The sequence below is a fragment of the Lutra lutra genome, chromosome 13, assembly GCF_902655055.1.
Source record: "Lutra lutra chromosome 13, mLutLut1.2, whole genome shotgun sequence".
Taxonomy (NCBI): Eukaryota; Metazoa; Chordata; class Mammalia; order Carnivora; family Mustelidae; genus Lutra; species Lutra lutra.
This window is the reverse complement of record NC_062290.1, coordinates 32,834,813-32,848,730: the sequence shown is the minus strand read 5'-3', so window position 1 is coordinate 32,848,730 and position 13,918 is coordinate 32,834,813. Positions and strand designations below refer to the sequence as shown.

The following is a 13,918-nucleotide window of genomic DNA, read 5'->3' as shown; positions in this document are numbered from 1 at the left end:
AAATCAGTAATTTATTTATTAATATAAATATGGTTTATATGTTTAAATTTTAATGTTTGTCCATTATAAAGTTAATTAATCAGACTTTGTTTTCAGTACAATGGTGTATTAGTTACCATGACAAGTACTTCAGACTTTTGAAATATTGAAAGAAATAGTAAAAAAAAAAATGTCTTTTTAAACTCATGGTTGAACTGTAGGGGAAGTAAAGAAAGTATAGTGTTCAAAATATTGGGAGGCAAGAAATCTTGGCTTTTTCCTAAAGTTGTCTACCAAATGCTAGAGACAGGGTAAACAACTATGTGAAATGCAGGCCCCAGGAGATAAAGCCCAGGAAATGCCTAACATGGGGATTCTAATAATGCATGGCCTAAACTTGAACATCCAAAAACCTGCACTTGTAGTAGAAGGGTGGTTGAGATAAATAAACCTCACTTGCAGAAGGACACCACTAGGAAGTTTGTTTGACTCAACTCTGGCACTGGATAGAAAGAAAACAATTCTTCTGAGGATTTCTCCCCTCATGAAAAGTCAGCCCTCATATGGGTTTATAGTCTGGAATCATACTACCTGTGTGTTTCCAAAAGTCTGAAATAGAGAATTAAATATAAAATGGTTTTAGGCTGGTAGTGTCTCAAGAAAAATGGGAAAGGCAAACACAAGTCTTAACTTGATCTCAGCTGCCCCCCAAGCCACAACGTATCCATTTGCACAGAAAAATTTCCAGGCCAAATGAATAGTTTGCAGTTAAAATTTATAAAACAAACAAGAATAGTAGGTACCCTGGTGAGAACCACAGAAAGAGCAGACAGCAGAAACCAACCTGCAAAGTTGGTGTATGTATTAGAACAATCAGGAATGACATATAAAACACTTAGTTTTAATATCTTCAGGCAGAGTTCTAAAAATATTGAAAGCAGGAACAAAGAAAAATTACATTCAAAGAAGATCCAAATAGAATGTCTAGAAATAAAAAATTGTAATATTGAAATTAAAACTTTATTAAACAGCAGATTAAATAGATTAGACACAGTGAACTAGATGAAGAATCAGTGAACTAGAAAATATATCTGAAGATATTCTTTGGAATACAATTCAAAGATACGTAAAGATGGAAAATATGGAAAAGGGTGTGAGAAACTTCGAAGACAGTTAATGTGTATGTATTTGGAATTTTAGAAGGGGATGATAAAATAGAGAAGGGAAAATATTTGAAGGTATAAAGACTGAGAACTTCCAAAATTACTGAAAGATTCCAATTTCTAAGGAGTCTTTCTAAGGAGTCTAAAGAGTCTTGGGTCTAAGAATCCCATGCAAGTTAAAAAATTTAAAGAAATCCATATTTTTATATATCAATTATGAAACTGCAGAACATTGAAAAAAGAGAGAAGGTGAGGAAAATGAAGCTATTGGGACGAGGAAAAGAAAATTTTGATAGGGCTTATGGATGGATTGTTAGTCCTAGAGTAGTTCCCAATTTCACAAACCTGAGAAATTAACATTAGGTGTTTTTGGAACCATTAAGTCAGATCTTTACTCAAAGTAACAGAGCTTTGTGTGGAGTCAGGACCAGAACTCTGGTCTCCCAACTCACTAAGTGGTAGCTGTCACTACTCTTTCCTCTCTAACCTGGGGCTGTTTCTTTAAAATATTAAACAATAGCAAAGAAAAACAAAGTGTGAAGAAAGTATAGGGAACAGTTTCAGTTTATTAGGGAACTTTCTGGCACTGTCGTTACGTATCATATATGGAATTTAATAACTATGTTAATACATTCTTACACAGTACAGTGTCCCATCGCTAGGAACCAATGAAGCTGCTCAGTTTTCCATTTGGGGTAAGGAGACAAAGCATTGTTTCCTTTAAGCTTATAAGATAGTATGAGGGTAGAATGAGAAAGGTTTTAGAAGATGTAATCAAAGCAGAGTCACAGAAAATAGTTCTGGCATAGCATTCTGTAGAAGGCGGCAAAAGAACAAGTAGGGATAGATGCAAAAATCTCAATCTGGGGAAAGTCTTCTGAGAAATATACACAGGGAAAGCAGGTACCAAGCCACAGGATGTGTATAAACACCTGAGTCACTAAGTCATAAATCAGTACTCAAAACTGGAGATGAAATACAATTTGTTTTGTTTCAGTTCACTGCCTATACCCAGCTTGTTTTACTTTCTAAAAAGTTTATTTATACTGAGATCCACAACGGAAGACAACTGGCAAGGCTTGTGTCTCAAGACAAATCATTTGTATATATATCAAAATCTATCATCTCTGTTCATTAAAAGATAGTAATTGCATCTATGTATATGTATGTATGGAAGAATTATTTCTGAGTCTTGCCTAATTCTCTATAAATATATACCAACATGTCTAAGAACATCTGGAATTAGCAACAATACAAGAAACATAAATTGTTTAACCAAGAATGAAAACTTGCACATTATTGTTAGTTTTGACTCTGGGAATAATGCCCAGACTCCAAACCCTGAAGTACTTTAATATTTGTATAATTTGAAATCCTAACAAGGATACAATTCTCTGGACAGCAACCTAAATTTTATCAGGTAACTTGCTGTTTGTTTTTTAAGAGAAACATGAGATCTTTAGACAGGCAAAGATTTAAATTTTGAAGCTCAGAGTAGAATGAGTAGAATGAAATATAGGTCTTAAAATTGGCTCATTTGTAAAGAGGCAGGCTTGGGTATGGTACATTTTTCAACCACATAAAACATTGATGAGGAGAAATTTTTTCCAGATACCACCAATATATATTTAAAGCCAGTGAAAGTTATACCTAGCTTCAATTTCTAGTGCACAAGGATGCCACTTAGATACTTCTGGAATTGATCCTGGGAGCTAGTAGGCTTTGGAAAACTAAGGAATAACAAGAGGAATTTCTAAAAGGATGAGCCAGATATTTATGGAAATGGGGACAGAGGTGCTCTGGTCTCTAAAATTTGGAAGCAAGAGAAGGCAGCCTGAAGCAGCAGCTGAGGTAACAAAACTTTGTATTGGTGGAAGATAAATGTAGCAGACTTCCTTTAAAAATAAAAACATTATAAAAAAAGTTTTCTCTTCAACAGTGGAAATCAACTACTGGTTCATCAAGTGCTTGCTAATTGTATTATGAAGACTAAAGATAAGTTTCAAAAATAGGTGTAAAAGATAAGTTTCAAAAGATAAGTTTCATGGTCCTGACACCCAACCAGAAGATGAGAGTTGTCCTTGTGCTAAAACACAAACTAGTCAGTGAGCCTTTATTTTGATGTCACATGTAGAACCTTGATATAATCTGGTTTATTGAATAGTTGTGATAGGGGTTCCTGGGTGGCTCAGTCAGTTAAGCATCTGCCTTCGGCTTGGGTCATGGTCCCAGGGTCCTGGTATTGAGCCCCATGTCAGGCTCCTTGTTCAGTGAGGAGTCTGCTTCTCCCTTTGTCCCTCCCCCTTGTTTGTGGTCACTCTCTCTTTCAAATAAATAAAATAAAACAAAACAAAACAAAACAAAAAAACCCCAAATGCTTGTAATAAATTACACAAAGCAAATACTGTGTTCAATTATATGTCATTTGAACAATTTTTTATTCAAGAAAATTAAGCAGGGTGGATTATTATTAACTCATAATGATTCAACAATACCTCGACTAAATTTTTTTGAAAGTATTTTGTATTCAAAGTCTATAAAAACTAGCTCTTTCTGCCATCTTGGAGCCTATAGAGGCCTGCCAGGAACAGGACTCCTAAAATGACTGAAGTCTGTGGTCCAAGACCATTTTTGCTGGCTATAAGGGGGGGGGGGGGTCCTCTAGAACTGGAGGGAGCACACAGCTCTTCTTAAAATTAAAGGTGTTAAAAAAAAAAGGGAAAAACTAAAATTAAAGGTGTTTATCCTTGAGATGAAATTGAATTCGATCTAGACAAGAGATAGGCTTATGTGTACACAGAAAAGATAAATACAGTAACTCCTGGTAGCAAACTGAAGAAAACCAGGATAACCTGGGGAAAAGTAACTTATGCTCATGGAACCAGTGACATGGTTCATGCCAAGCTCTGAAGCAATGTTTCTGCTGAAGCCACAGAATCCCTGTGATTCTGTACCCCTGGAGGATTTAAGCTTACTGAAAAGTAAATAAACAAAGCTATAGATTTGTTTAAGAAAAAGCCTATAAAAACAAAATTTGTGACCATGGAACTAAGAGAATAATCCTTTTTTTTCTTCTACTATGGTATGACACTTTAAAAAAAGTGATTCCTGACTTTTTTTTCTGAAACCTAAATACAATATGATGATTTGTTTCATTCCCTAATTAATGTTGCTTTGCAATTGATAAACAATAGACAAATGGCTCAAGTCCAAAATTACAATTATAGTGAAGTCATGTTTTTTCTAAATTGTGTTTCCTTAGCTAACTCAATTCCGGGGAAAAAGTACTAGCTTCCCCAGACTGACATAGTGTATTTCTAGGGAAGGTAAAGAAAATACATGCATTAAAGGAGAACCACAATGCCCACCTATCAGAATGGCTAAAATGAGGAAGATAGAAAATATCAAGTATCTGCAAAGATTTGGGACAAATGGAATTATTATACATGGCTGATTAGAGTACAAATTGCTACACCCACTTTAGGCAATAATTTGGTAGTATTCACTACAGCTGAACATGTGCATACTTTTGGCCCAGCAATTCTATTTGAGGGAATATATGAAAGGCATAAAAATGTCAAAAGACATAATAAGGGAATGCTCATAGCAGTAGTAGTCATATAATGCTAAGCTGGAAACATTGAAAATGTCCATCCACATTATAATAGATAAATTGTTGCACATTTACTTAGAGGAATTCTAACTATTAATGAGAATAAACAAGCTACCTCTATGTGGAACTACAGGGATGGATCTCACAAATGCAATGCTGAGTGAAAGGCTAGACAAATGCATTTATAAATAGTTCAAAAACACCACAAGCAAATTGAATGTACGATATTAGAAAGTATAATGCTATTCTTGAGGTACAGAGTGGTGATTAGAAGAGGACATGAGAGGCTCTTAGAGTTCTTCAATTTCTTCAATTCAATTTCAAAAGAAACTTCAATTTCTTTAAATGGTTACTTATGTTTGTTCACTTTGTGACAATTCATTAAGATATCTAGTCATGACTTGTGCAGTTTTGTGTGTGTGTGTGTGTATGTGTGTGTGTGTGTGTTATATGAATGAAAATTTTTAAGTTAAAAGAAAGAGAGACTGTCAGTGAATTCTAAAATATACAGGTTCCACATTCTTAAGTGTGGTGGTCAAAGAGACTCATTGACAGAATTAAGTAAGCACTATATGTCATGATTAAAAAAATTAAGGAAGTGTCAGCATCCGTGTTTAAGAATGCATTGAGCTGACTGGAAAATGGTCAGTTGGGAAATGCACACATTCTCTTCTTCTCTTAGTACAAAATAAGTGGTTATAATATGCCTGATTAAAGACTTAGTTTTCTGACCTGAAGGAATTGAAATTTGCTCAGATTAAAAGAGATTTTTGAGGTGTTTTGAAATAAGGCAGAATCCTCATGGTAAATTTGAAAAGAGTTTGGCTGCCCTTCCCAGGAGTGCCCCCCACCCCATAAGTTCTTAAAAACCAAAAATGGCTGGAGTTCTGTGGGAATTGGAAGATGTTGAAAGTTACCTGGGTTGCATGTTGTTTCTTAGCTGACAAATCTCTTTTCTTTCCCCAAAGAATAAATTTAGACATGCAGAAACATAAGCCATTCATGGTAATCCTGTCTGTCTGACAATAATGCATTTAGGAGTACGCATGTGACTCAGATCTTGCCAATGAGACAAAGGGGAGGTGTGTCTGGGACTTCAGGGAAAATTTTTTTTCCTTAAGAGTAAGTACTTTTTGACTTGCACTCACTTGGCCTCTGTGAGGATGTGATGCTCAGAGCTCAGAGCTCTCCCATAAAGGCAGAGATCATGGACAGTCTGAGGACCGCAGAGGAGAGGGTGAGAAGAGTTTGGATCTTTGGTGATGTCCTTGATTCTTTGCATCATTTGTGGAACTGCCCACTTTAGAACTTCCTGTTAAGTGAGCAACAAGTGTGCTTATATTTTAAGCCATGTTCAATTCATTATTCTATTTTTGTAGCTAATGCATATCAAGTGATACAAATTCTCTTTGTTTTTTGTCTAAATGTCATCTACATTGGCTTTTTCTAAACACTAAAATTAAATGGCAAACAACTAATGCATTCTGGACATTGATTTAATAATATCTTTAAAAACAGCTGGGATATTTAAACATTTCCCCTGACCTCCATGCTTAAAATGCTTCTTTTTCTCTTTTAATATAATTTTTATTTTTATTTGATTTTTAAAAGATTTTATTGATTTATTTGAGAGAGAGAAAGAACATGAGAGGGACAAGGGGCAGTGGGAGAGAGAGAAGCAGATTCCCTGCTGAGCAAGAAGCCTGACAACTACTCAGGCAGGCGGATCCCAGGACCCTGAGATCATGACCTAAGCTGAAGGCTGACACTTAACCAAATAATCCACTCAGGTGTCCCTTTAATTTAATGTTTAATTAAATTTTTAATTAAATTTATCAAATTTTATTAAATTTATTAAATTCAGTAGTGTTAACTAGATCTGCAGCAGATATCTAGAACTTTTTCATCTTGCAAAATTGAAACTATATTCATTGCATAACAACTCCCTGTTTCCTCCTTTCCCAGTCCCCTGATGATACTGTTCTACTCTCTGTTTCTATATGTTTGACTACTATAGACACTCATATAAGTGAGATAAGTGTCTGGTTTATTTCACTTAGCATAATGTCCTCAAAGTTCATCCATGTTGAAGCCAAGCATGTAATAAAATTTCCTTCTTTTCAAAGACAGAATAATATTCCATTGTATGTATATACCACATTTTCTTTATCAATTTATCAGTGAATGGACATTTGGGCTGTTGTTACCTCTTGGCTATTTTGAATAATACTGTGATGAACATGGGTGTACAAATATCCCTTCAAGATCCTGCTTTCAATTCTTTGGGCTATATACCCAAAAGTGGCATTGCAAGGTCATATAGTAGTTCTATTTTTAATCTTTTGAGGAATTATCATACTTTTTTCTATATCAGCTAATTTAAACAGTTTAATATTTAAATAATTTTATATTTTAAACAAAACTATAACATAATAATATGGATATATAAATGATATATTAAAATTAATTGTAAATATATTTTCATAATATGTGAAAGTTTTCCCTTGTACAAAGACTGAAGTTACTCCTTGCATAACTTTTATAGGAATTTTCTCCTATGTTTGGGATATGCCTATCAAATAGTAATAGAAACACTGGTCAAGTTGTTAAAAGTTCTGTAGAACTTTTAGATATTCCACACTACCCTCTGTGCCATGTTATCCCAGATTAGTTGGTATAGTCCAAAGTCAGAATGAGAGTCCCTCCCCATGCTGGTATTCAGCTGGCAGGCTCCATGTGGCTGGGTCTTTTCCTAATTATCTCTGTTTATGCCATACCAGCTCTAGAACATCACCTCAGGATAAACCATGGGATATTTTTTTCACAACCAAATAGCCATCTAGTAATACACTATGTCATGTATTAGATGATATTAAATTTGATTATTAAAAAGAAATTTAAAAATTAAGAGTATGGAAGTTCCTTCCTTCCTTCCTTCATTTCTCTCTTTCCCCTTCCTTCATTCCTTCTTTCCTTCCTTCCTTCCTGGAATGAGGGAAGGGTCACTCTTTAATGTCCCAGTTCTTGGTCCCTGGGCTGTCCAGTGCCTAACTACTCCTCATGGCCCAGCTGCTCATGCCTGTGGTGGCTGGCCTACTTCATCAGGGCCTTCAGCAGAGGCTGTCCCATCTTCCTTTGAGCAACAATTTCACATCTAGCTCCAGCTGACCCATGTAAAAACTGAGGGCACAAGCACAGAGCAGGCCTATGGCCAACACGGCCCCCATGCCCACCAACTAGAAATTGCTGCCCTACACCATGCTCAAGCTGTGCAGCAGGAAGAAGCCACTGGCAGCTTCCCAACCCATGTCAAGGGTTTGGAAGTTTGCCACTCACAGGTGTGGAGGTTCCTGGCAATTGACCTGAAAAAACTTAAGTTACAATCCACACCCTGGATATTTAATTCCTGTACAAGTTTAAATAGAGCTTCCTTGCACAACAATCAGAAAATATAACTCAGAGGGCTGGAAACTTGTCCATGATGGTATGACAAGTCTTTGTCTCCCACTTTGCCTACTTCATGGGCTGCTCCAGCTACTCCCCAAATTGTTGACTTCATCTTCATTATGTGGGCTTCTAAGTAGGTTCAGCCTTGGTTACCTGGTAGCTGCGTTTGAGGTGAAAGCTACTAACATGGAAAGACTGTGTTAACCACCTCTCTTCTTCTTCAAGATAACACTTAATTGTTTTCCTCCTTTATAAATATTTGGACCTCTTCCTGAGTATATTCAGGGTAATTCAGGGTGAAAGAATATAACTGGTGTTCCTTCCTTTGCCAAGAAGAGGACTTGCATATAATAGGTACAGAAGTTACCTGGACCTAACAGTGAACAACAACCCTATAGGTTAGGAGTCATTGCACTGTTAAGCCTAGATAGTAGTCTAAATAAACTCAGATGCTCTTTTAGGAGAATTTATGACAAATAACCAGAAAAAAAATTGGATGCTGCTAAAAATGGACTTCTATCTAATTTTTATATTTTTATGAATTTAGAAATACAAGGATTTAGAAACAGTTTTTTTCCAACTGGCACATCACAGTGCAAATTGTTTTAATGCTTTAAATGCTGAGTCTGATCTCATGGACTTATTATAAGGTATTATTACTTTATTATAATAAGGTAATAATAATTAGACAACCAGATGTAAGCATTACATGCCATGTCTTAAGCATGTCCAAACTTTCTTAGTAAAAGAGCTCATACTTCTTTGAGTTAATAATATCCAATATAATCTATTAACCACCACACTGTGAGAATTATGATTATGTCACAAACAATATTACTCTTGAATAGTCAGTGAAGATGAAATATGTGCCATCCTTGATAAAGGAGTGTTATATTTACATTCAGGTAATATGGATTTATATAGGTTGCAGTAAAGAAAAAAAAAGAAGCTGAATATATCTACCAAATTACATTAGAATAGATATTGACAACTATGTCTGTAGCTGAAACTTTTTTTTTTTAAAGTAGACTCCACGCCTAGTGTGGAGCCCAGTGAGGGCCCCAAACTCACGATCTTGAGATCAAGACCTGAGCTGAGATCAAGAGTTGGACCCTTAACCAACTGAGCCACCTAGACACCCCTAAGGCTGAAACTTTTTAAGAAGATTGGAAAGAAATATTACTCACAACAACTGAATACTACAACTACTACTGATTTACCAATATGAGGCAGTCATGCTGATTATTGATAAAGTATTGTTTAAACAGGATTGCTAAAGAATATGGACAAGTAATACATATATGTACATACATTAATACATAAAAGATCATGGAAAAATATAACCTCAGAAAGGAAAAATTTTGGAACAAACAAATTCAAGCTAGAGGAATATTCATGTTTGTATCTAATAAGTCTCCAAAGAACACAAGAGAAAAAGCTCATAATCTCTTAACCAAAAAAATGTTAACTGCTTAGATAACATTTCTTAAACATCTGCAACTGATAGAGCCAACAGGCTAAGAGGTTAGAGTGGTTGATATTTGAACACAGCAGATGTGCAAAACTATGCAATTCTATCAAACTCTTTAAAAAAATATTGAATCTTTGTTAAGAAATTCACGAGAATTGCAAAAAGTCTCAGATGCACTAGTGTTCCTTAGTGTTGCTAAGGAAAATTGTGGCAATCAACTAATTAATAAGGTACTCAAAGTGAAGAGAATTAGATGTAAACTGTTGTGCTAATTAAAAGTGAAAGCACCCAGTCAAGTTTGTGGGTGGACCCTTCTTGGTTCTGGCAATACCAATGGAAAATTACATCAGGAAGTGGAAATTTTTACCTCAGATGGCAATGAATGTAACCTTAAAAACAATAGGTGGAAGGTTTTAATATGATCTCACTAATATTTTTGTTTGAAAATTATGGAAACTTTGAATAGAAAATGGCTTTACAAGATTAAAGTCTCACTAAATGAAATTTTTGGAATCCATCTTCCTTCTTGGTTCTTTTCCACATGGTACTGAACTCTGGGTTTTAACTTCAGATTTGAAATTTACTGACTGAGTTATCTTGGGTTATTACAATCTTTCCAAATTTTTCTTGCTTAACTTTATTAATGGAGAATGTTATCTCATGGAGACACTCTGAGAATTAAATGGCATAATGTGGGGAAAATATCTCACATTTAGTACGTGATCAGTGATTAATAATAGTTATGTTTAATGACTGCTGATGACTTGCTTTATTTTCATAGGTATCAGAACACCTCTCTAAGGTAGGATGTTTTGTTATTGTTACTGTTTTTTTTTTGTTTGTTTGCTTTATATTTTGTATCAGAGGAAAAAAATTCAGGGTCAGGAAGATTAAGTAAGATCCCAAGTAAGATCCCAAGATTAAGTCAGATCACTGACAGGTAGTCAGTGATAGATGATGGATTTAAGATCTGTCTGACTCAAAAAATCTGTGTATTTTTACTATTATGCTATATTGTGCTCCGCACATAAAACAAAAACAAAACCAGAAATTTTCCCAAATACAGCATGATCTATTGACAATAACAAGGCCAACATGTGAGTATCTGCCAGGAGTCTGTTAAAAGGAGGAAGTGCCCCCAAATTCTTTACTTCCCCATTACCATCCTGCAACAATGAACTTTGGCTGCCCTGTGAGGCTGTGTTCCCTTAAATCATATTCTTGCATGCAAATGTCAGCACCAGAGAACCCAGAGGGAAACTGAACAAAGATAAGAGGTTCTACTATGATTTCCCGAAATCCTTGAACCAAGCATCATTTTGTTTGAAGGAATTAAGATTTCTTTCTGCTATTCAAGGAGATTATTTTTGGTCTTAATATTTCTAAATGTCCCTGTACAAGCTGTAATATAAAGAAGAAAAATTCTTACTGATACTTTTGATTTCAACCATGTTTGCCAGAATTTCAACTTGTTTGAGTAAAAGATACATTGATTTTGGCACAGTCACACTCATATCTCCTAAAATGACCTCATGCTATCAGATTTACTGGCATAAAATTTCTCTCAATGCCAGTACGTTCTGCAGAACTTCTCTGTAAAGAGTTAATTCTGCACGTGTATCTCCAAAAAAGGCCTTGTGCTATCAAATTTACTGGCATAAATATTCCTTGATGTTTATTTTTTTCCTCCCTTTGGTGCTCCACACACTTACACACACCCCACAGTATATCTCTGTAATGATTTAATTCCCCCGTGGATGAATTTTTTTACAATTAAATCTCAGATACATTCCCAGTAGTTAGTTGTAAGTTCTGTTTCTTTAACCTTCTGCTGACCCTAACGAGGAGCGGCAGCTCCCATTTTTCAATCTCTCGCCTTACTTTCAGCCCTGTTTCAAGCCTGAAGTAAAAGTTCTCCTAAGAATTCTCCTTTCTTTATAAATGGGAAAGAGAAAGAGGTACATTTAGGCTGTAGATATTATAAGCTAAACAGCAATAGGAAATAGAAAAATATCTAGATCATTGCTGAGAAAATGAATTATGCAGCTGCCAGTGAAGGACTGGTAGAAAATCTAAGATCTTTTCAGAGAAAAATGTGAAAAATGTGAAATTTGAGCTATAGGGAGTGATGCTTGTGCAGAGAGTTCTTAACTATTTAAGGATATTACTCAACTGTGTGATTCTTGTCAGGCACTCCAAACTTTGGGAAATAGAGGATTCTAATGTTTTCTGAACCCAGAACTGTGACTTTTTGGGGACAAAATTAAAAGAGAAGCAAAAAGTATTCTAAAGACAAATGTGAGAAGCAATAGGTAAGGATATTGAGAACAGCACTGAACCACATTGGCATACAGGGATGATTCAAGCTTCAGCTGAGGAGGGAGTGAGAGTCAGGAAGATCCAACCACACCTACTCCTAAACTCTTAAGTTTCCAAAGGTCTGGAATCAACTTTGTGCAGCCACAGTACTTTTGGATTTGTACCATTTTCTTTATTAAAATAGTCTGGAGGCAAGTATTTATGTATGGCAAGATAAGGCAGAGAAAAGCACAAGGAGAAAAAATTGCCACAAGGCAGACAGCAAGAAATAAAGAATAAGAATAAAACAATATTTTAAAGACAGTGTCAAAATGAAGAATAGTAGCAAACCTAATGAGCTTTTGAATTTACTCATTTAGGATGCCAATTCTTATTGCTTCAAAAATGGCTTATTTTTTGAGCAGATGATTTTGAAGGGATTGCCCCTCTCAGTTCTTTATTTGCCTCCCTTATTTGAAGCCACTGGTAAACAATTGTGAGTAGGTTTGTTTTGGATAATCATTAGGAGTATAAAGTAGAATTATCAACTTGTTTTATAAAGTTTTGTGGTGGGGGATGGAAACTTACTATAAAGACTATTATAATCAATTTTAGCAATTTATTAATTGTTCTCTAAATCATCCAAAGGAAATCAAAGTGGAACTATAAGCTAGTAGCAACTGTAATTATCAACTTTTACTACTGTCAGCACTAAATAACAAACCAACCTAATCCTTTATTTTATAGAAATAAAATCCAGTTCTCCATGATTCCCAAGATCTTATTTTACCAAACCTGACAAAAAATGTACAACAATATTAGTTTTATTCTTACCGTGTAATCTTGTTTTGATTTCTCCTCCGAAAAGCTGCAGCTCTGTGTTTGGAGAGCTTGCAGATTCTATTTATTACCCAAAGTTTGGCAGAGACCCAAATCGCTGTAAGAAGGAGATCTGAGTGGGTGAGATTTTGGCAGATTTTAACTGCATGCAAAAAGCCAATAGAGCTACAATGCTGTCAACATTCAAGATTCCCTACCTTCTGTTTTCTCCCTATCTCCATCTTAAAATTTAATTCAACAATTATGGATTTTTAGGTGCCTGGGTGGTCCAGTCATTAAGTGTATGCCTTTGGCTCAGGTCCTGGGATCAAACCCAAGAGCACTGCATAGGGCTCCCTGCTCAACAGGAGGCCTGCTTCTCCTGCTCCCCCTCCCCATACTTGTGTTCCCTTTCTCACCGTCTCTCTCTCTCTTTGTGTCAAATACATAAAATAAAATCTTTTTTAAAAATTATGGGTTTATTTATTTTTTTATTTCCAACTCACATCAGAATTATCTTATATGCAACCCCCACTCCCATCTCCAACTCACAATCCTCCTCTGCCTCTGCCCCCACATATTGGCTCTGTTCAGAGTTGAAGTTCACCTTCAGCACTGTTCATATGGAAATTCTTGGAGGGAGTTTTAAGGTGATAGTGAGAAGTTCCTGAACTTACTTCTCCCATGAACACTCCAAACCTACAGCTGCCTATGAATCGATTCCCTCTGAGAAAGATCTGAAAATTAGATGAACTGCTCTCCACAACAAAGAACAACAAAAAAGGATACAACAAAGATAAAAGAACCACATCAAGATGGGTAGGAGAGGCAGAGACACAATCTCAAAAAATGCCAACACCCAGCATGAAGGATGTCACCACATAGGTGCTTTTCCCAGAGGAGCAAGGGTATCCCATATTGGATGCCCAGCCTGTGGAATCTGCACTGGAAAGACAAGCCCCCAGAAATCTGGTTTAGAAAAACCAATGTGCCTGATTGCATTCTGAAGAATGCAATAAGAAACTGAGATTCTCTTCTTGGAGAGTTCACATATAGTCTTACTTGCCCCAAGACCCAGTGAAAAAACAGCAGTTTGAAAAGAACCAATACTATATGAGGGACATTCAT

The 13,918-nt window shown here is 35.7% G+C and overlaps 1 protein-coding gene across 2 annotated transcripts in view; it reads right to left on the bottom strand.

Annotated features, from left to right (window-relative positions):
* The window catches only part of IL33 (interleukin 33), a 46,367-nt gene extending 33,495 nt beyond the window's left edge, over positions 1-12,872 (bottom strand). For both annotated transcript variants that reach the window (XM_047700847.1, XM_047700848.1), the window contains exon 1: positions 12,806-12,872. The gene's annotated coding sequence lies outside the window, so the exon portion shown is untranslated. The remainder of the gene's footprint in view (positions 1-12,805) is intronic.
* Positions 12,873-13,918: the final 1,046 nt, after the last annotated feature.